We start from the raw sequence: 22,661 nt of genomic DNA on the forward strand, positions 1-22,661 counted from the left end.
ATTATAAAGTTAAGTCTGATGGTCAAAATATTTGCTTTGACATAGGCAGTTAGAAAAACTTTCCACATTTCTGAAAAAAGTTCTGAAAGTCAAGGGACAGGTTGTTAAATCTAACCAAAAGATTATAATGAGATTAATTATGGGCCTTGGGCTGTGAGGTTCACAGAGCTGTCTCACCAGGGGCTGAATGGAATGTAAGCTTACATTTACAGATGGCCTTGTGGTTACATGAATCTCATTTGGGCAGCTATATCAGGAAGGCAGTGGTAAATCAGATTCAAAACCTGCAAATATGCTTGTCCTGGTTCTGCATGGATTATCAAAGCCCTGGAAAGAGCAGAACAAGCCTTTCTCATTATCGTCTTGGGCAGTTTTGCCGTGCAGATCAGTCATGCCCACTGACTTTTGCCATCTTACAACCATTTTGAACACACTGTCAGTTGTGAGAAAATCCCGTGATTTATGACTATCCTGTATTTTGCTAGCAATAATTTTCTCTCTATATATCTGAACTTAAAAGTGTATAAAGTTGTACTTTAACCCAAATTTTAATTTTCATAGCTAAAGTTAGGGGTGTTTTCTGCAGTAGGGCTTCATTTAACTATCTGCTTAGCCTTAAATTTCTATTCTAAAACACTTGTTGCTGAAATAGGAAACTAGCTTCTTACAGATAATTTTTTTTTATCGTCTTCATAGTTTAACTTTCTAAGTTTGATGTACTTGATTCTGATCATGTACTGCAAAACAAAGAAATGTAAAGGAATGAAAAGGATAACTATGCTCATCAATTAAGGCCAGCACTGACCTTGAGTATTTCCAATTAGATGTACTGACAGATTTCAGATCCTTAAGGATAAAGTGGAAAAGGGTAAATAGTCCTCAAATTACCACATATAATAGCTTCGATACTCTATTATTTCCTTATTTAATCAATTTGATGGTTAGATGGCCATAAACTAAATATTTATTAAAAGTTTATTGGTCACTAGGACAATTTATTACAAAATAGATTAACTCTATTCCTTTTACTTATATGCCCATGAGAAAAGCTGCTGCAGGACCCAGTTAGTCAACAAAAGCTAATTTACATATTCATGAATTATAATAGAAGCTTTGCATTTACTTGCTTCAAATAATGGATGGAATTCTCTCTTTGAAGATTTTGTTTTAGACAAATTGAAATAAATAGTTTGTGGCTTTTAGTTTCCATTGTGGCTCAGTGGATTAAGAAACTAACATAGTCTCCATGAGGATACAAGTTTGATCCCTGGCCTTACACAGTGGGTTAAGGATCTGGTGTTGCTGCAGGCTGTGCTGTAGGCCGGTGACAGTTCTGATTACACTCCTAGCCTGGGAACTTCCATATGCTGCAGGTGCAGCCATTAAAAATAAAAAAGTAAAGAATTTGTTGTATAGATCTATGATCCTGGCACAGGAACAGCATTTACTTTCAAATGACATAAACAGTTTCATAGTATAGAACATTCAATAGATTTTTTTTTCTATAAGTTAGGATTGTAATTTACACAGTAAAATTCATTCCTTTTAGATTCACATTTGTGTTCATTTTGACAAAAGCAGAAAATCATGTGCCATCACCACAATCAAGATACAGGTATTCCCATGATGCCAACCAGTTCGCACGTGCCCCAAGTAGGTAGTCACCTTCCCCTAGGCCTATTGGCAACCCCCGGGCTGTTTCCTCTTCCTGAATTTGTCTCTTTTGAGAATGTCGTATAAAATGGAACCATATAATAGGGAGCATTTTGAGTCTGGCTGCTTTCATTTGGCATAATAATACCTTAAAAATTCATCCATGATACTTCATGTATCTGTGGCTTATTCACTTTTCTTGCTGAATAGTACTAGAGTGTAAAGATGCATCACAAAATGTTTATTTACTAGTTGATAGACATACAGTTTGTTTTCCGTTTTTGGCAATTGGGAATAAAACAAATATTCATATACAAAATATTTGTGAATGTTTTTCTTGGTATTGTTAAATACCTAGGAGAGGGATTGCTGGGTTGTATGGAGTCAATGTTTTATAAAAATCTCTCCAACTGTTTTAAAAAGTAGCTATGTCATCTTGCATTTCTACCAGCTGTGTAAGCAGGATCTAGTTCCTTTCCTTTTTCAACAAGATTTAATACTGACATTTAAAAAATATTGGAGTGCCCTCTGTGTTGCAGTGGGTTAAAAATCCAACTACAGGGGCTTGGGTTGTGGTGGAGGTGCGAGTTCGATCCCAGGGCTGGCACAGTGGGTTAAATGGTCTGGCATTGCTGTAGCTGCAGTATAGGTAGCAGCTGTTGCTCAGATTCAATCCCTGGCCCTGGAACTTCCACATGCATGGTGTGGCCATAAAATTTAAAAATAGCATTAATCATTCTAATAGGTGTGTATCTAGTTGTAATGTTTTCATTCCTCAAATGACTATTGATGTCATGAATCTATGTGTATAATTGTCATCTGCGTATTTATCTTTTTTTGTCAGGAGTCTGATCAAATCTTTTGGTCAACATTTATTTTAGGGAAATAGTTGCTTATCTTAATATTATTGGGGTTTAAGAATTCTTCATTTAATTGGGATTCCAGTCCTCTATCATATGTGTTTTCTGGAAATACTTTCTCTTAGTCTGTGGCTTGTCTTATTTTCCATAAAATGTCTGAAAGAATGAAAGTTTTATTTTTTTTTAATTTAAATTTTTATTTTGGAGTAGAGTTGATTTACAATGTTGTTAGTATCACATGTATAGCAAAGTGAATCAGTTACACATACACATATGTCAATTCTTTTTCAAATTCTTTTCTCAAAAAGGTTATTCCAGAATACTGAGGGCCCTGGGTTTTTTTTTTGTTTGTTTGTTTTGTCTTTTCTAGGGCCACACTCGTGGCATATGGAGGTTCCCAGACTAGGGGTCTAATGGGAACTGTAGCCGCTCGCCACAGCCACAGCCATGCTGGATCCGAGCCACATCTACAACCTATACCACAGCTCACGGCAATGCAGGATCCTTAATCCACTGAGTGAGGCCAGGGATCGAACCTGCAACCTCATAGTTCCTAGTTAGATTTGTTAACCACTGAGCCATGGCTGAAACTCCAGAGGTCCCTGTTCTATACAAGGTCTTTGTTGATCTATTTTATATATAGTAGTGTATATACGTTAATCCCAAACTCCTAATTTATCCCTCCCCCAAGCCTTGCCCCTTTGATTACCAGAAGTTTGTTTTCTGAGTCTCTTTTTGTTTTGTAAATAGGTTCATGTGTATCTTTTTTTTTTATATAATTCACATATAATCTTTATCATGTGACACTTGTCTTTCTGACTTCACTTGGTATGGTAATCTCTAGGTCCATTCATGTTGCTGCAAATAGCATTATTTCATTTTTTTAAGGCTTAAATAATATTCCATTGTATGTATGTACCACATCTTCTTTCTCCAGTCCTCTGTTAATAGATATTTAGATTGCTACCGTGTCTTGGCTATTATAGATAGTGCTGAAAGGAACACTGGAGTGCAAGTACCTTTTTGAGTTATGGTTTTCCCTGGATATATGCTCAAGAGTGGGATTGCTGGACTATATTTAGTCTTTTAAGGAACCTCCATACTGGGCTCCCTAGTGATTGTACCAATTTACCTTTCCCACCTAAAGTGTAAGAGGGTTTCACTTTCTCCACATTTATCACTGTAGACTTGATAATGGCCATTCTGACCTGTATGATGATATATCACTGTGATTTTCATATGTATGTATTCTTTTTCTCACATTATTGGAAGTGAAATTTTTAATGAAAACAATTAAACATTTCTTTTGCAAATCATGCCTTAGTGTTGTATCTAAGAAATCTTTGCTTAATCCAAAGCCACAAAGATTTTCTCCTATATTTACCTTGAGAAGAGTTTTCATTTTAGGGTCAATATTTAGGTCTATGGCCCATTCAGAGTTAATTAATCAGCTTAAAATATATGTCAAATTTCTTTTTCTTGGGGGGGAAAAAGGACCTTTTGTTGAAATGAGCATCTTTTCCATGGAATAACCTTGGAACTTTTGTTAAAAATTAATTGTTCATATGTGTGTCTATTTGTAGACCATCTATTTTCTTCAGTTGATCTACCCATCTGTTCTTTTACTAATTCCATCCTCTTTTGATTACTGTGATTTTATAGTAAATCTTGAAATCAGGTACAGTGATTGCTCTAACCTTATTTTTTTTGTGTGTGTGTTTTTTTGTTTGTTCGTTTTTTTTTTTTTTTTTTTACCAAAAACTGTTTTGGCTATTCAGAGTCTTGCTTTACAACTAAATTTTGGAATTAGCCATCCATTTTCTATAAAAATCAAGCAGAATTGTGATTGTCACTACATTAAATGTGAAAAGTAATTTTTTAAAAGATGACAATATTGAGTTTTCTACTCATGAACATAGTACAGCTCTGTTTATTTAGCTATATTTTATTTCTCATAAATGTCTAATATATGCTTTTTAGAATTATATTTTTAAGGACTTGATGTTTCTGGTCCTACCATGACTATATTTGCTGAATTTCCAAATATTCGTTGCTAGTATGCTAAAATATACTTGATCGTCCCATCTTGATGTTAAAATCTGCAGCCATGCTGAACTCAACTTTTTATTTCTAATAACTTTTTTGAAGATTTTGCAAGATTTTCGATGTAGAAAATAACCATCTGACAACAAAGATACTTTTATTTCCTCTTTCCTATAAGTTTGACTTTTATTTCTTTTCCTTCCCTTTTTTTCACTTCCCTCTAGTATGATGCTAAACAGAAGAGATAAGAAAAAACCTGGTCTTGTCATTCGTTCTTTCACCTTTAAGGTTAGCTGTATGTTTTGTATAGATACAATTTAATAAATTTGAGGAAGTAGTGTTTAATTTCTAGTTTGCTTGTCCTTTTTCCTTTCTAGCGAATGAATATTGAATTTTGTCAAACACTTTTTCTTCATCTACTGAGACATGGTTTTCTTTGAAAGTCTGTTGTTATGGTGAGGCGTACGGTTTGAGTTTTGAATTTTGAAACATACATGTTCTCAGAATAAATCTCACTTTGTAGTATACTCTTAATGTATTTCTGGATTCAATTTGCTGATATTTTATTAAAGAATTTGCATCTATGTTCAAGAGGGACATATTTTTTTGCTGTTTTGTTTTCAATTCTATTATTCTCTGCTCTCAGTTTTATTATTTTCTTCAGTTTTTTATTTGTAGTTTCTGCCACAGATCTTGATTCTGGGCTCAAATATCTCACTTGCCTTGGCCAATGTGATTTTTAAAAAACAGGAAAACCCAGAAAAATGTTTGCCTGTTTTCATCCTTTTTCTTTCCTTTATAATCACCATGAAATCATGCCTGCCAACTTTCTGGAGAATAAAGCTCAAAGAACAGAGCTCAGATCTCCTAGTTAAAGCCATTAAGTACATAGTCTGCCTCTGACTGAACACTCGTGATCCAGCCCATTTCAGTAGAACTACCCAGCAGACTGGGAATCTCATGAATAATGACAAACAGGTTTATTTTAAGCCACTGTTTTTAGGTGGTTTCCTCTTGCTTATCTAGCTTTTCTTTAGCTTGCCTTTCTGGAATCTCCATGAGAAAATATCTGGAGTTCATGCTGAGAATATCCTCAGGCCAGCCTTCTGTAGAACAAGATGTACAGAGCAGATTCAAGTCAAATTATATCTCAGTTGCCACAGCCAAGGTCATCTTACCCATCTGACCTACAGCCTAGACTAGACTTCTCAGCTGACCCCTAGCCTCAAGTGCTGACTTGAGACTTATGAGCTAAATAAACTGCTATTGTTTTAAGCCCTGAGATTTTGAGTGTTTTATTACACAGCATTATTGTGGCAACAGGTTCCTGATACAAACACCAATGACCATTTGTCCTATGCTTAAAGAATGAGAAGTACGGCAAAAAAAAAAAAAAAAGCGGTAAAGCTTTTGCCTAACTTTTGACACAATATCTATAGAGTAGTGAAGCAAAGGAAACATCAGGGATGGTTGACTTGATCTAATTATATCTTTCTTAGCACTTTTCTGCCAAAACTGAGAAGCTACATTGCAGATTTTAATGACATAAGGGTTAGAAAATGCAGTGTTCACATTTTATTAAATCTTGTAACATCTTTAATTCATCCTTTCTGGTATTTCTAGTTTAAGTGTTTTTAGTATTTTATCAATGATAACTAATTCTTTTTCATGCCTTTTTAGATACAATTTTTTTATCCTCCTGGAGGAACACATACTTTCCATGGAAATACATTTGCAGTTTGATAATGAGAACCACTGGAAAAACAGGCCGGGCATGCAGTAATTTACCTGTAGGCAATTATTCTGGAACATAGTTTAACAGAAATTGAGAAATTCTTACCATAAAAAATGAATTCCATCTCCCTAAATTTGCATAGGAAGCATAAGCTTAGCTTTTCCTCTGATTAGATTCTTTGCACAAAAGCTCTTTCTCCAGAAAATCTTAGCAAATGTCATAATATAAAAAGGTGGTTAGAATGTAAGGAAACTCAGTTGCAGAGTGTAAGTATTGCATCTCATTTTTATATAATGATATTATTAATAACTGTAAGAACTTTTAACTCATTTGCATAAGAGAAAAACCTTTGGGAAAATGTAGACTAAAGACTTTGTTTAAAAGAAGGTTCAAATTGCATATTTATGTCTTTTTCTATTTATTTCACGACCTAAAAATAGCAACTGAAAAAAAAAAAGCCTTCACTTTCTTGAAAGGTTACAGTCATGGGCATTCAGCATCAAACAGCTATGTTTTGACAGATTCAATTAATTTGAGAAATTTGTGTTAGATCTGGCCTTTGTAAACTTTGCTCCTCATACAAAATCATTTCTATTTTACATATGCAAATTTTTTATAAGACTCAATTTTCCTTTTCCTCTGAAGAGCAACACTACTTTAGATGGATCATTATGCTCTGAAAAATCTTTACGGTCTTACTGGGTCAACATAGCAAAAGCATCAAGGGTAGTGTGTTCAGTGTTACTGACATTAAACGCACAGGATCATATTGCAAAGAAACTGTACTTCAAAGAAATGTGCAATTAATATTAGGTTGAAGATTTGGATTTGAATCACAGCTCAGATATTTACTGACTGTATAACCTTGGAGGATTGGCTTAAAATTTCTCCCATATCTCAATTTTCATTTATGAATATAAGTATAATGGAGATATCCATTTCATAGGCTTAATTCCAAGGTTTGATGAGGCAGTATTTAATCTCTTCTTCCAGTTTAAAGGTGGGTGTTGGGGTAGTGGTAGCATGCTGGAACTTCAGGAGCCTTGGAGGGCAAGAGAGCTGCATTGACTGTGGGGTAGGGAATAATCAGAGGAATCAAGAATAGCCACAATTAAGGACAGGAAACAGAATGTCTGTGTAGAATATTCAATAGCAATAGTGTTAAAATGAATAGTGACTTTGAGCCATTGGGCCAAAACTTGTTAAGTGAGTCAAATACTTTTTCCATTCAATCCTCACAAAAATCTCATGTGATAGATAGAACTGTTCAAATGAGAAAGCTGAACAAGAAAGATGAAGTTACCTCAGAGCTATCAGATGGTAGATATGAAATCTGACCCAAGGACACTGACCCCTGGAATCAATGCTTTAAACCAAAATGCTCTCCTTGCTTTATATGAATCCAAAGAGGTTCAGGCAGAGAAAAACTGAATCCTATCAAAAGTAAACACGTAGAATTAGAATTTGAGTAGGTAGGATGAAATGCCTATCCTTTTGTTCATTCAAAGATTGATTCAACACATATTGATTATATTTTATAGGCTGGGAGTAAAGATGGGAGGGAAAAGCAAAATAACATAGAAAACGTTCATGGCTTTATGGAACTAGACTAAAATGGGGGAGACAGACACTAAACAGGGCTGTCATTTCATTTCAGAGAATAAGTATTAAAAATTAAGAGGATAGAGAGGGGCTACTTGAAAGGGTAGTAAAGGAATGCCTCCTTGAGGAGATACATGTTCTGAACTCTGAATTGTGAGACAGACCCATTTATTTCGAGTTGGGAGAAGAGCTTTAACAGAGGAAACAGCAGGTGTGAAACTGATGAGAGAAGAAAGAGTGTGAAGCACTGGGGCTGAGGAAGGGGGCTGTGCACTGGCAGTGCCAGAGTATAGCATGGCTGTGGGAGCCTTGCAGAGAGAGTCTTAGGGGTACCCAAAGAGCCAGGCCCCTCTTAATGATGATCCTGAGTGGGGACTTTCTACATCAGTGGGAGGGAGATGGGAAAGGTGCTGAGATACTGGAAGGTTGTCTGTCACATTTTTTTGCATGTGTTTAACTCAAACCATGTCATTGGAGATCACCTGTTCACTTCTCATACCTTATTTATATATATATATTTTTTTGACAAAGCTTACTTGACAAACCTCCCTGAAACCTTTATTACCTAAAGTGAAATGAAGTGGACACTGGAATCTATGACCGATGAGGTGCTGGGAAAGTATAGAATCTTTCAGGCTTAGTCTTCTCATCTTCAAGACGGAAGGGCAGCATTTGGATTAACTGATACCTAAAGTTCCTTCACTACAAAAGTTATATTTTCCAAATTGCTAAGATCTAAATAGACAACAAGATTTACCTCTCAAAAATTCACATATTTTTTTTACTCCAGAAAAAAAAAAAGCATTTTAATGCTTACAGCGCTCAAGATAGCATAGAGAGTGGTTATTGCCAATGGGATGGACACACACAAATAGTGTACATACCCTATTAATTGTGAGCTTCTCCATACACATCTTATGTTTTGATTTACCAGATACTCCCTTTATTCCAGAAAGGAAGGTGCACACAAGTTTACCTGGGAGCCTGAGATAAATCAACCACTTTGCTCCTTCCTTAATAGGATATGAAGTAGGTTTACTGGCCATCCTCTCTACATTGTTCCCCTCACCTGTCACTCATTTGTTGGCCTGTTATTAACAGGTCTTTGATGAGGAGCCCTGCCTTTGCTCCCAGACATTAAATTGAACACTTTCTATCACAGGGAATTAAACCTCTGTAAACCTGCCACCCTCACCAAATAGAGGATTAAACAGAGCTTTAAAAGTGAGTTCCTATTGATGAGTTAGAGGATTAATTTTGGGCATACTTAAAAGTCACATTTGATATAAGTGTCAGAACATTTGTTAAAGAGCATATTATTCCGTTAAATAGCCCATCTGGTACTAATTTGAAGCTTGTTTTTTAATTTTTATTTTTAGAGAGGGCTTTGGTTTATCAGGGGTTGAAGAAAAACACAGTCGCATCTGCAAAGTCACACCCTTCTCCCAAGAGGGTCTCCTTTGGAGTGAAATGCATTTCTGAAAAGCTAAGTGTGGTTTGAGTTGATTTAGCTCAGTAGGAGACCTGTCTGTATTCTGTCTAGTTGCTTAGCACTGTGGTGTTGTGTAAGGCCTGGTCCTTCGGCAAGTTTTCTAGGGAAAATGGGTTCCAGTTTTTAAATAGCTGGAATATATTATCCATTTACTTTCAACTTGAGCACTAGGCATTGGAAGACAGCAATGTTGCAGAATTTTATCTTGGTTAAGTTATCTCTATGCATCACAATCAACTGTTTCTTCAATCAGCAAATCAGGTTGGCAGGTTCTTGGACAAATAAATTCCATTTGGAATGTGAATGTCTTACTTTGAACAAATTCTGTTTTTAAACTTCTTCCCAAAAATTAGTCACATTGATTTACTGCACCTGCCAATTGTTTGCGCTTTGTTCTGGACAGACACAGAATTTGGAGACTTGGATAAAAATATAAGAAATGTACTTTTAGGATAGCACTATCTGAAGCTCCTTGGGTACCCACCACTTCCCAACCAGAGCAATATCACTTTTACCTGTCTTGTGCTGTGAAAATAATTTTTAAAACCCCTGGTACTGGGAATAACTCAGTAGACTGATAGCGCACACACTTAAAATTGGCAGCCTCACAGACCCTGCCTTTTTTGGCCTTGCCTGTGTTTCCACCTCGTTCTTCTCTCTGAGTACTCTGAGTGATCCCACATACTGCTCACTTCTGTGATCTCTTTGAATTTTTGCGAAATGAAAATATGGGGAGAGTTAGGTTTCTAGGCAACTTTATTTCATTCTGCAGTTTTCCTTAATGAAAACTCTTAGACCAGTTGACTTTCTTCCTAATGTTTGAAAACATTTAGTGCTTCTGTTACCCGATTCCCATAAAAAGGCAATCAGATTTAGTTTCTGTGATATTTTCTACCTAGTAGCTGGCACTAAACAGATCTGTTTTGCACTATTTGTGCATTGGTTTCTATTTTTTTAAGTTCAATTTTTTTTTCCTAAATTAAATCTACGTATTTCTAAAATACCATTTGAATTCGAAGGCCCCAGTACATTCTCAGGTTTTTCCCTCTTCCTTTTACTTTTCAGTATTTGCTCTGTGGTCTCATCCTCCTCTGTTCAGGGTCCTTCTCATATCTGTTTCTTTTGCAAGTTCACTGATCTCATGTCTCTGCTATTCATGCAGTCACCAGACTCTCCACAACAGATCCAGTTTCTGTGCACCTCAGATGGACTTGTGCTGTGCCTGGGTCACTGCAGCTGCAGTTACTAAGGATTGAGGAGTTCTGCACAGAGTGCCAGATGGCAAAGGCAGATCTCCAGGCCTGCTTGCTGGTTGGAGTGGCCTGCAGGACCTTTTGGCTTTCCTACCATCTTCCTTGAGAACACAGATGTTATACTCACAAGTGTAGAGGAGTAACAAGCTGCCTTGATAAGAGGACTTTGAATAATGGAAGCCAAGAGACAGAGTCAGCAGATAAATAATTTTCCCTGGTTGGTCTGTCCTAAGTGTAATAGTTCACATGGCCTCTCGAGAGACATCTGCAGGCAATCGACTATTCAGATTCCTAATATCTCCCTTATGTTTACTCTTTTCTTTCCCTGTTTCATCTCCATTTTCCCCTTCTTCCTCCTTTTCTAGGATTTTATTCCTCAGTAAAATCCTCCACAGATCCATAACATTTCTTTTTTCAGTGTTCCTATCTTAATAGGTCACTCTCAATATCCAGTTGCTCAAACCTTGGAGCTAGGAGTCATTATTGTTCCTTTCTTAACTCTCACGTATAATCAGTCCTTAATCACTATTAAACGCATTTTTTTTTTTGGTCCTTTTTTTTTTTTTTTTTTTTTTTTTCTTTTAGGGCTACACCTGTGGCATATGGAAATTTCCAGGCGAGGGTCAAATTGGAGCTGCAGCTGCCGGCCTACACCACAGCCAGCCATGGCAGCTTGAGATCCAAGACACATCTGTGACTTATACCACATCTCAAGGCAACACTGGATCCTTAACCAACTAAGCAAGGCCGGGAATCAAACCCACATCCTCATGGATACTAATTGGCTTTGTTACTGCTGTACCACCATAGGAACTCCTTAAATGTATTTCTTAAGTATCTCTAACCTGCCTATATATTTATCTTCACTGATGCCACAGTAATTCAAGCACCATCAGCTTCTACCTAGGGTATTGTAATAGTCTCTTAACTAATCTTCCTGAATCCATGCTTGTGTCTTTCAATTTACTCTCAAAATGCTAGCCCAAAGGCATTTATAAAAAGGGATATCATCTAGTATCTCCTATTTACAAGCCTTCATTAGTTTTCTCTAGCCTTAGAATAAAACCTTAAATCCTTATTATGGTATACAGGGCCCAATTCTGGACTCAGCGTACCATGGACTTGGCATATAACTAATATCATGTTCCTCTTTTTCTCCCTCACCTTCTTGTTCTCCATACTCCAATCACACCAAACCTCTTTTGGTTTCTCAATGAGATAAAATCTTTCCCTCCACAATACCTTCACATATGCTGATCCTTCACCCTGCAATATTTATCTCTATCACATTTACCTGGATAATCCTTACAGTTCTTTCAGGTCTCAGATGAAGTGCTACTTTATTTGGAAAGAATTTGATGAGTTTCCAGTTTATATTAGAGACAGTTAATTCCCATATCATCCCAAAATTGTCCTTGGTAGCACTCTTCATCACTCTTGCTTTGTTTCTATATTTCCAGCGAGACTGTAAAGACCATCTGATTGAAGACTATGTTTTGTTCATCTGTTCCCCATCTGTTTGCTCTGGCCACACTGCCACCGTTTGGTAGGGGCAAGTAACAAGATTGATGTGCAATGCCAGGCAGCTAAGACTTCCAAAAATGTAAGTCGACTCATAAAAGCTACCACAAGAATAAGGTCTGACATTAGCTAGGACAACTTCTAGTTTGCTTTGATTTACTTTGTTTCATTTTTTATTTTGTTTTAGAAAGGCACAAGTGAGTGACACTTGAGCTAGATGAGTTCATCTGAAGGTCAGAAGAATCAGAGCAGAAGAAACCAAGATAATCTCTAGCTTGCAAGCTCAGTGCACTTTTTAAAATTCTAACTCAAAGTGTTCTCCCATCTGATTTCAGTATCTCAGCCATCATCCTTCTTTCAAACTCTTCCTTACTTCCACTCCAGTTCCTCCCTCTCTCTTGGCGTTTCATAAATGTTAAAGCTATACAGGCACTTTTTCTTTATCATTCTTGCATCTCTATGTATCTTGCTCAGTGAAGGTCTTCTGGTTTTATTGCTTCAATAAAACCATTTCTCTAAGATTTTACTCCTCAGTAAAGAAAAATGCTTTTGCTTCAGGCTTATTTTTTAGGGAACCTAGCCTAAGTCACTCTCAAATGTGTATTTCTGTTTACTCCTCTCTACTCCCAAACTATATATCCAATATCAAACTGTCTACTTGGTTTTTCCCACTTGGACCTCTAGTTGCAACTTAAACAAGAGGTCCAAGACAACTTCATTTTTTTTTTTTTTTTTTTTTTAATGGCTGTATCCATGGCATATGGAAGTTCCCAAGCCTGGGATCAAATCTGAACCACAGCTGCAACCTATGCTGCAGCTGAAGCAATACCTGATCCTTTAATCCACTGCCCCTGGCCTGGGATTGAACCTGAACTTTCAGAAAGACCTGAGCTGTTGCAGTTGGATTCTCAACCAACTGTGCCACAGTGGAAACTCCAACTTCATTCTATCTTTAACCATAGAAAAATAGATACAGAATATTAAAAATATTTGACTCTAGGAGTTCCTGTTGTGACTCAGTGGTTAACGAATCCAACTAGGAACCATGAGGTTGTGGGTTCGATCCCTGGCCTTGCTCAATGGGTTAAGGATCTGGCGTTGCCGTGAGCTGTGGTGTATGTTGCAGATGCGGCTCAGATCCCATGTTGCTGTGGCTGTGGCATAGGCCGGCGGCAGCTCCGATTAGACCCCTAGTCTGGGAACCTCCATGTGCCACAGGATCGGCCCTAGAAAAGGCAAAAAGACCAAAAAAAAATTTTTTTTGACGCTAAACAGTACCTTTTAAATGGTACATTTTCCATTAATATTACTTAAAGGAATGATTCCTTTAATCTTTGTATGATCGGTGCCAATTATCATTTAGCCTATTGTCTGGTACTAAATAAGTATATTAGGATAAATACATGTAGCTAATATTCAGTGATGATGAGATAATAGAATCCCAACTATCAGAGTGAAGTGGACTGTCCTTCCCTCCCTTCTTTCAATTTAGTCATCTGTTGATAACTGGAGTGCTTCTTGGATTTTATGAAGGTAAATCAAGTTATGCAGTAATGTAGAAGAAAACTAGTGCTGAGACATATTTTCCCCACTGATGACCTGGTTTGATAGAGTGAGCTTTATTGGCTTAATATACTTGATCTTCTTTTCTTAGTTTCACATGTGCTCTTTTCAAAGCAACCTATTGAGTCAAAGATGACCATCTTCAATGATGTAACAGAAACATTCTTTAGTGGTCATTAGTATAGAATTAATGTAAGTTAATATAAGAATCTCAGTGATCTATAATAGAGCATTCTATTACAGATCATGAATGGTCAGGACATTTGCAGGATGGGAGAAATTGAAAGGGAGCCAATCGTGTTAGACTATAGGGAGGCAAGAATTCTTTTTGGTGCATTTCAAGATCGAGAAGCCAATTCTATGAAGAGCTATTCCATAAAACAGATAATTGAGTTGAACATTCTTGGGAAAAGTGAGAGCTAAAAGTATACAGTAGGGAATTATTGGCATATAAAATTGGCTTTTGAAGTCAGAGGAGTTAATGTTTCCATTTGGAGCAAGAATGTAGTTAGACAAAAGGCTAAGAACATGCTAATCGTAGACATCAAGGAGAAAAGGACACTAGGAAGAAGTGGCTAGGGAGGTGGAAGGAAAAGCAAAAATAATGACAACCACCAAAAATGTCCTAAAAGTAAATGATCTATTAGCTGCCTTTGACGTAGTAGATCAAGTGAGGGGAAGAATGAGAACTGGCTCTTGGAGTTTTCAGCTGGAGGTTCTTGGATGACTGAAAATTTTCAGTAGAGTGATGGAGGAGGATGCACAACTGGAGAGTATTCATGAGATAATGGGAGAGAATTGAGGACAGAAAGAATAGAAAATTCAGTTTGTATCTAAAGGGGTTCAGAGAAATAGGTGGTAGCTAGAGGGGGACACGTGACAGAGACGATTTCAATCATAGTTTCATAGTTTCAAAAATGGGAATATAATTTACACATCATGAAATGTACAGATCTTAAAAGTATAGGTTATTAAATTTTGATTAATGCACTCATGTGACACACATTCCTATCAAAATATAGAACTCATTCTTCTCACCCCAGGATGTTCCCCTGTGCCCATTCCTGTGAGGTATTATTACCATCCCACTCAACCTCATCAACCCCACATGAAGCAATCATTCTGATTTCTATCACTACACAACATTTTTGCTTAGTCCAAGAGTGAATATAAATGGAATCGCGTGGTGTGTCCTATTTTTTGTTTGGCTTATTTAATCAGAATAATGTTTTTTCAGATTCATCCACATTGGTATATATTTCAGTACATAATTTCTCTTTAATAATTGAGCAGAATTCAATATATATTGAATATCATGAATATTGATGGATACAGCATTGTTTATTCATTCTCCTACTCATAAATACTTATACTGAAGCAGGATTTTCTGTGATCACAGGAAACTTCCTCTGTTACTCTAATAGCTCTTGTTGGTAACTAGTTCTGTCTTGTACGGGAAAAAGAAATCCATTTCCCTCCAACTTCTAGCATTACATATCCTGGATCCAGATGGAAAAAACTATTTTCCTTAGGTTGTCTCATCTATTATAAGCTTCCTCAGTTCTTTGAAATGTCAGTTCTCTGAGATAGCATATGATCCCTTAAATTTCCTAGGTTTTGCTCCTGAGAATGTGATGACTCATGTCTCTTGAAAAAGTGCTAATGAGACAAATAATGAAATAATCCAGAAGTAGTTTGGTCCATACAAAGACTAGAAATATCATCCTTTCTTCTACCTCGTATGTTTTTTTAATATATCCAAGGATTGCATTAGATTTCTCAGCCACATAATTTCTTTTAAAAATTTTAGCTTATTTTTAATTATATCTAAATGCATTTCTTTCCCAAGTTATAAAGTTGGTTTTTTTGAGCAAATAGTGACCCTTTATGTTTATTGCTGCTGATTAAGCTTTATTTAATTAGAGCTATCACATTGTTTCAATGGATTGAGTTCTTTTCAGAATCCTATTTCATACAGTGTATTTTTGCAGTTGTTCAGTATAATATGTAATTAGCACTCTATGACTATTTTTATCAAAACAGTTGACGGATATATTACATAGGTTGGGCACTTCTAAAGTTAAACCCTTTGATACACATAAATAATTTTCTCAAGATTCACTTTAATCCCTATTAAGCATACTTTGTTTTCAGTCTTCAAATGATTTTCTATTCACTGATTTATACCACTAGCTAGCTTACACACATCCCTTTAAAGCATGCAATAAAAGATGGTGCCCTTTTTGGGGTCCAGATTCATGATTTCTAGGCATTCCTCTATGCTATCTCTCCAACACCCTTGAAAAGTAAGCAAGTAAGAATTGTTTGGAATCACTTTTCCTTACCAACAACAAACTTCTATTGATCAGCAGTACCTTATTCCAAATGCTAAGGAATGTTTTAGAAAAGTGATTTATTCTAGAATCTAACCAGGCAACATTGTGTATAAACATCATAAGTTTGTAACAAAGGAAAAAAGAAAGACTTTAGATAGAAACCAACCTAATTTCAAATTCCATTTGTAAGAGTATGAGTGAAAAATTTTAGTTTTCTTCATTTTAAACTCTAGCATTAGGATCATTATTTCTAATTGTCAGTGTTCCTTTCAGAATTAAGTAGTAGGGGGATGCTGAGAAGCATTTGTGATGGTGTTAACCTGTAACCTGATCCTCTGTTGTGCACATACCTGGGAGACCACCAAGGGGGAATAGGGTCTGGGAGCCTTCTTAGTACTTTGTAGTAGTATTTAGGAAGCAAGACCTAAACCTTTTAAAGCTAACTTCCTGGACTTTCCCCTTACTGCTTTCACCTATTTTGAACTTGTTTCCTCATACCAATATTTGTTCTATGTCTTTTAAATTTCCTTATTTTAATGACATCATGCTGTTGTCTAGTGATTGCTATTTCTTTTTACGTGTGCCATGAGCCAAATTTTAATAATTCATTTTTCACGTCTATTTCAGATAGCATAGTATATGCCTAATTTTTCTGGTTGTATGGTAGAAAGAAAAATGTAGAGTTCCTGCACCATTAGCTGTTTATCTTGTTACCTTAGTGAAACAATTATTTAAATAGTTTTAAACTATTAGGCCCATAGGAAATGATGAAAGCTCTTAGTAGGATTTCACATAGAAATTATTTAGAATTGCCTGTCTCTTTCTCTTACGGACTCTATACTTAATATGTACTAAAGTCTTGAAAGTATTGGTCAGATTTGAGACAAAGTTGGGATAATGAACTCAGACTCTGAAGGTTAGCTTTACTAGTTGTTGTTAAAAATAGTGAAAGCAAAAGTTTTCCAGAATAAGACTAAGAAGAAAAATTGTGGTTGGAAGTAGATATAATGCCTATGAAGTAAATTTTCATAGAGGTCTGTTTTCATGAAAAACCAGCTCCCAAACCTGACTCATGAGGTCTAGAATTTTAGCAGGCATGCGTCCATACCTCATGGTTCATACACAGGGCTGTGGTTCTGTCCTGACAAAGGAGGGGTGCTCCCTGGCTTCCCCTTACATCCCATGGGTACTGCCAAGACCCTCACACTCTAAATTATAGAAGGAACTGTCCACTAACCCATCCTAGTAACAGGCAGGGTGGAGGACAAAGACAGTATCACATACCCGTTCAGTATTTCCTTGTGGAGTATAAAACTCATGTACAATTTTTATTTCACAAGGCCTTCCAGGAAATTATTATTCCAAAATATTTAAGCACTTGCTGCTTATCTGTGGCAATGGTTGAGGCCGTTTTAAGCCCAGGTCCAGGACTGTAAACTTCACCCATCAGCCCATGGATGAAATACCTTTCCATGATTTACCTTTCTGTCTTTAGACAAAAGCCTCTATGTACTTGAACTGCAGAAATGTGACCTTACAAAAGTGGATCATATTCTGCCAGCATAAGTGGCTTATTCTGCTTCATCTCAACAGACTTATTATGGTAGTCCACGTTAATGTTTTTATTTTTTAAAATATATTTATTTATTTACTTAGTCTTTTTTTACCTTTTTCTAGTGCCGCTCCCTTGGCATATGGAGGTTCCCAGGCTAGGGGTCCAATCAGAACTGTAGCCGCCAGCCTATGCCAGAGCCACAGCAATGCAGGATTTGAGCCGCGTCTGCAGCCTACACCGCAGTTCATGGCAACGCTGGATCCCCAACCCACTGAGCAAGGCCGGGATTAAACCTGCAACCTCATGGTTCCCAGTTGGATCTGTTAACCACTGAGCCACCACGGGAGCTCCCACTTTAATGTTTTATTGTATGTTCACAACTGCTTGTGTGGTGTTGCTCTTGCTGGCTTTTCACCCCCACCCTCAACACACACACACATGCACACACACGTACGTGGTGGAGTAAGTGTAGTTATTCAAGCTCTGAGTTGAAGCCATAACACGTATAGTAGAGTCAACTTGCTCATCAATCACATTCCAAATAAAAGAAAATAGAGCAAATTGTGCCTTGGTGTCCACTCAGTGAGGTCAGGTTTGCAGGGATCTTAAAGGCTCTTTATCTTGCTAAGCATTCATTTCTGATGTATTTCATAATGAATTAAATTATATAAAGGGAAGGCTCTATTTCTCATACAGATCACTATTTGGGGGAAGTGGTCAGAGCAGCCCCGCTGCACATCAGACACATGTGTATTTGTGCAAGGTTGTTTTAACAGTCATTGTAGTATGAAATGCAAGATGAGTTGTCCCACTGTGGTAGACATATTGTGTACTTATTTCCTTTTATTAATAATTTGTCAAGATAAATAAGGGATCAAGTGTTTTGGGGACAAAACTGAGCCTTTAGAATTCAAGGTAATGTGTACTCCTTTTTAGAAGCAGTCAGTGTAAAGACTCCCCATTTTACAGATGTTAATGGCTTATCCTATATTTTGATGAATGGATTAATCACCAAATAGTAAATGTCATGATACATTAAAGGAAAAAATCTGTTTGGTTTGATGTGATAAAGCTTCTATTTAAATCAATGCATCCAGTGAAAAATTGTGAGATCTTAGAATAATCTTGCTAGTTTGCTACTAGGTGATACAAAGTCGTGGGTTTTTTGAAATCGTGTGTTTCCTATATACTGAGTGATGGTCTAACATATGTTTGGTGATTTGTGAGTGAAGTTCACATGGGTTAAATACATTTGCATTAGAATAAGTTTCATGTGTAATACACCTCAGAAATAGGGAAGTATTAAATTCCATGAATGAGTACCGGGAGATAGACTGATTCTAGATTTTCAACCATAAAAAATTAAAGCCATGGAGAGTTCCCACTCTGTGACAGCGCGTTAAGGATCTGACATTGTCTCTGTCACAGTGCAGGTTTGACCCTTAGCTCTGTACAGCAGGTTAAAGGATCGAGCATTGATGCAGCTATGGTGTAGGTCACAGCTGTGGCTTGGATTTGATCCCTTTTCAGGATGTAAAAGAAAAAAAAAATCCATGAAGATAGACGCATTTACTAAAAAGAAAATGCAACAATGTACTATTGAAATTTAGATGTCTTTTGCACTTAGCCAATAGTCAACAGGATAAAGAATCAATTTGAAAAATGATCTCATAATAAGAAAGTCTCCCTTGCTACGTCTCATGCAAGGATTCTGTTTTCCTTTCTCCTCTCTCTGCTACTCTCTGTATGCCACCCTGAAGCCTCCAAAAGACTCATTCTCTGATCTGTGCAAACTCAGTACAGAATGATTTGTCTTTGAGTCATCACTGTGAGACTTTCTTACCCCATTCTAGAAAGGAGAAGCCATCCAAGTGGGCCAATGGTGAAATATAGAAGGAGGTGGATGAAAGGAGACCCTGGGTCCTATTTAAATTATTTTATTTTAGCAGGCAGTCACCTTCTTCAGCTTTAGCATGTGAGGCTTGGCTACTCTGGGGACTTGTGGTGCAGCCGTTTAATTTTCAGAGCCTTCATGGGGTTCTTTAGTCTGCTGCTTCCACTGGTCCTCCTAGGTGCTGCCTGAGGAGGAGGAAGAAGTTGCCCAGGCTCTGCTGCCTGGAGCCTCCATCTAGGGGAAGAAGACCTCAGACTGTGAGGACCAACTGTATATTCCAAGTTGGACCCCTTTGGTAATGGGATACATCCTGCCCTCACTAACTAGCCATTCAATGTCTCTGGGTTTGGATGGGGAGTCCTCAGGCTCCCATGGAGGATAATCGCCCTCACTTGCTTTGCCAGGCTTGCATGGTGTGTTCAGCAGGAGAGAAATGAGCCTACCTGGGCCAACTTCTATTGCTCTCTTGAGGTCTGGGTACACCAGGCATGGGTAGCCTTCTTTTGAGGGGGAAGGGTCATAAGATGTCCTGTTGCTACATAGTTCCTCCAGTCTTGCAATCCCTAACTAGTTCTCCTCTTTTTGCTTTTCAGACTTTTTCTTTAATGGCCTCTGGCATTATTTGCAGGGTTTATAGTTATATATTTACCAAGGCAGGGCAGGTAGAGGAGATAACCCTATGCCATTTCGTGTGGACGGAAAGTTTACCACAATCACTTTTTGAACAAGATAATTTTTTTGTCAATATAAAATTACGTAATTTTAATTTAAATAAATGTTTAAAATCAACTTAGAGTAGTTAGGATAATTCTTACCTAGAATTCTAATCTAGAAGAAGAAAAATACTCCTTTTTTTTTCTTTTTGTGTCCATTTAGGTTATTGATGCTTGAAGAGTTTTCTAAGGTTGAATAAATAAAAAATTAACCTGCCAGTATTTAGACTCTAATGTTCCTTGTCATTTGTGCATAGAAAACATCTTCTTATGATGCCAGATAAAACGGACAAGATGAGTTTGAGTTTTATGGATTAATCATTTAGACAGTTGTCTTAATTTTTCACATATCTAGCTCTCTCTAAAGCCTCTTCATTCAATCCTGACCCCATCCCTAAATGCAGATGCATGATTTAATTACATAGAATTTATCTCAATACTGGAGTTCCTGTCGTGGTTAAAGATCTGGCTTTGCCATGAGCTGTGGTGTAGGTTGCAGAAACAGCTTGGATCTGGTTTGGCTGTGGCATAGGCCAGCAGCTGTAGCTCCAATTAGATACCTAGCCTGGGAACCTCATATACCAAGGTGGGGCCCTAAAAATAAAAAAAAAAAAAAATTATTTCAATAGCAAAAACTACCTGGGAAGACTTTGAAGAGGAAGAGATTATCTTATTTTTGTTTTTAGGCAGGAAGAAGTAATGCTTATTTTAAGTCTTGCTCATGAAATATTTAGCCTTGTAACTTTTCCCTTGAATAACAAGGCTATGGCAGATACTGCCAAGGTTTGTGTTAATCAACTGAATGTCAGAAGTTTATGTAGGACTCAATGAAAGGCAAAGATGAAAATATGAATACATTTTCATCAAGCTATATACTCTTCTGCTTTCCTTTTTCCACTATTTGGGATTAGTTTGTGGGAACAGAATGTCTTCTCACTTGCCATTTTTATGGAATTGCTTTATTTGTATGATGGGATTATGGATGTGGTGGCAGGGAAGATCCTATATCCAAAATCTTTGGCCAGCAACAAGGCAGATCATCAAGACCTACAGAATGGAACTTCTTCAAGGTCTACAGAGTTTCTTTGGAAAAATTCAAATTTAAAACAAAACGTTATATGAGATACTTATGACTATTATAATTTTGTGGCAAATAGTGATATCAAATGAAGTGTGGATAAAATTTTTATGATCCATATGCTGCTATGAAAGTATGACTACACAAACAATTACAGTGAATGCAACAAATCGTGATTTCTATATAATGTATGTTAGTTTTCATCCAGCAGGACAAAAATAGAGGAATAATCTCAACAATGTTTATGGCTATAAAACACTTTTAGAAAGTTATGCCACACAGAGGTTTCACACATGTAATTCTTTAAAATGTGTATTGAGTCTATTTTTAAAGAAGTTTCAGATTGTTAAAATTTAAGAATGAGAATTGAACTAACTCTTGATGTAACATGTATGTTTTCTTGTGGTTCTGTGAAAAATAATTTAGTTTGAATTATCTATATTCTAGTTTGGCAAGAGTAAATTAGCCTATTTAGGCCTTTTAAAATATGAAACAGAATGCTGACCATTCATATTTTCACAGGCACTTTGGTTTTCTTCATTGTCATGTTTTTTTAACAAATGCAAACAAAGCTTATTTAAATTATGCTAATTTTAAAGAAGAAATGATAATGACCTCATTTTTTGTAGAACATTGTTTCCTGGAGGGTTTTTTTTTTATTACTCAATGAATTTATTATATTTATAGTTGTACAATGATCATCACAACCAAATTTTATAACAATTCGATCCCAAACCCCCAGCATTCTCCACCCACCAACCCTCTCTCCTTTGGAAACCTAAGTTTTTCAAAGTCTGTGAGTCAGTATCCGTTCTGCAAAGAAGTTCATTGTGTCCTTTTTTCAGATTCCACATGTCAATGATAGCATTTGATGTTGGCGTCTCATTGTCTGACTGACTTCACTTAGCATGATAATTTCTAGGTCCATCCATGTTGCTGCAAATGCCAGTATTTCATTCCTTTTAATGGATGAGTAATATCCCATTGTGTATATGTACCACATCTTCTTGATCCACTCCTCTGTCAATGGACATTTAGGTTGTTTCCATATCTTGGCTATTGCAAATAGTGTGCTGCAATGAACATTGGAGTACATGTGTCTTTTTGAGTCATGGGTTTTTCTGGATAGATGCCCAGGAGTGGGATTGCTGGATCAAATGGTAGTTGTATGCTTAGTTTTCTGAGGAATCTCCATACTGTTTTTCCACAGTGGTTGCACCAATTTACATTCCCACCAACAGTGTAATAGGGTTCCTTTTTCTCCACACCCTCTTGAGGACTTATTGTTTGTAGACTTTTTGATGATGGCTAGTCTGGGGTGCTAGAGTTTAAACCTCTATTGTCTGTTCTAACATCATTTAGA

At 36.8% G+C, this 22,661-nt stretch overlaps 1 protein-coding gene and 1 long non-coding RNA gene across 2 annotated transcripts in view; one reads left to right on the forward strand and one right to left on the reverse strand.

Annotated features, from left to right (window-relative positions):
* Window positions 1–22,661, forward strand: part of LOC102159376 (uncharacterized) — a 63,176-nt gene that overhangs the window by 20,305 nt on the left and 20,210 nt on the right. The gene's annotated exons all lie outside the window — the stretch shown is intronic.
* Window positions 1–22,661, reverse strand: part of LOC146406163 (uncharacterized) — a 1,231,956-nt gene that overhangs the window by 5,549 nt on the left and 1,203,746 nt on the right. The gene's annotated exons all lie outside the window — the stretch shown is intronic.

This window comes from Sus scrofa, chromosome 1 (assembly GCF_054392235.1).
Source record: "Sus scrofa isolate SSC_HxYL_T2T_F1_AM1 chromosome 1, Sscrofa_HxYL_maternal_Yorkshire_Landrace_v2.0, whole genome shotgun sequence".
In the NCBI taxonomy this organism is placed as follows: domain Eukaryota; kingdom Metazoa; phylum Chordata; class Mammalia; order Artiodactyla; family Suidae; genus Sus; species Sus scrofa.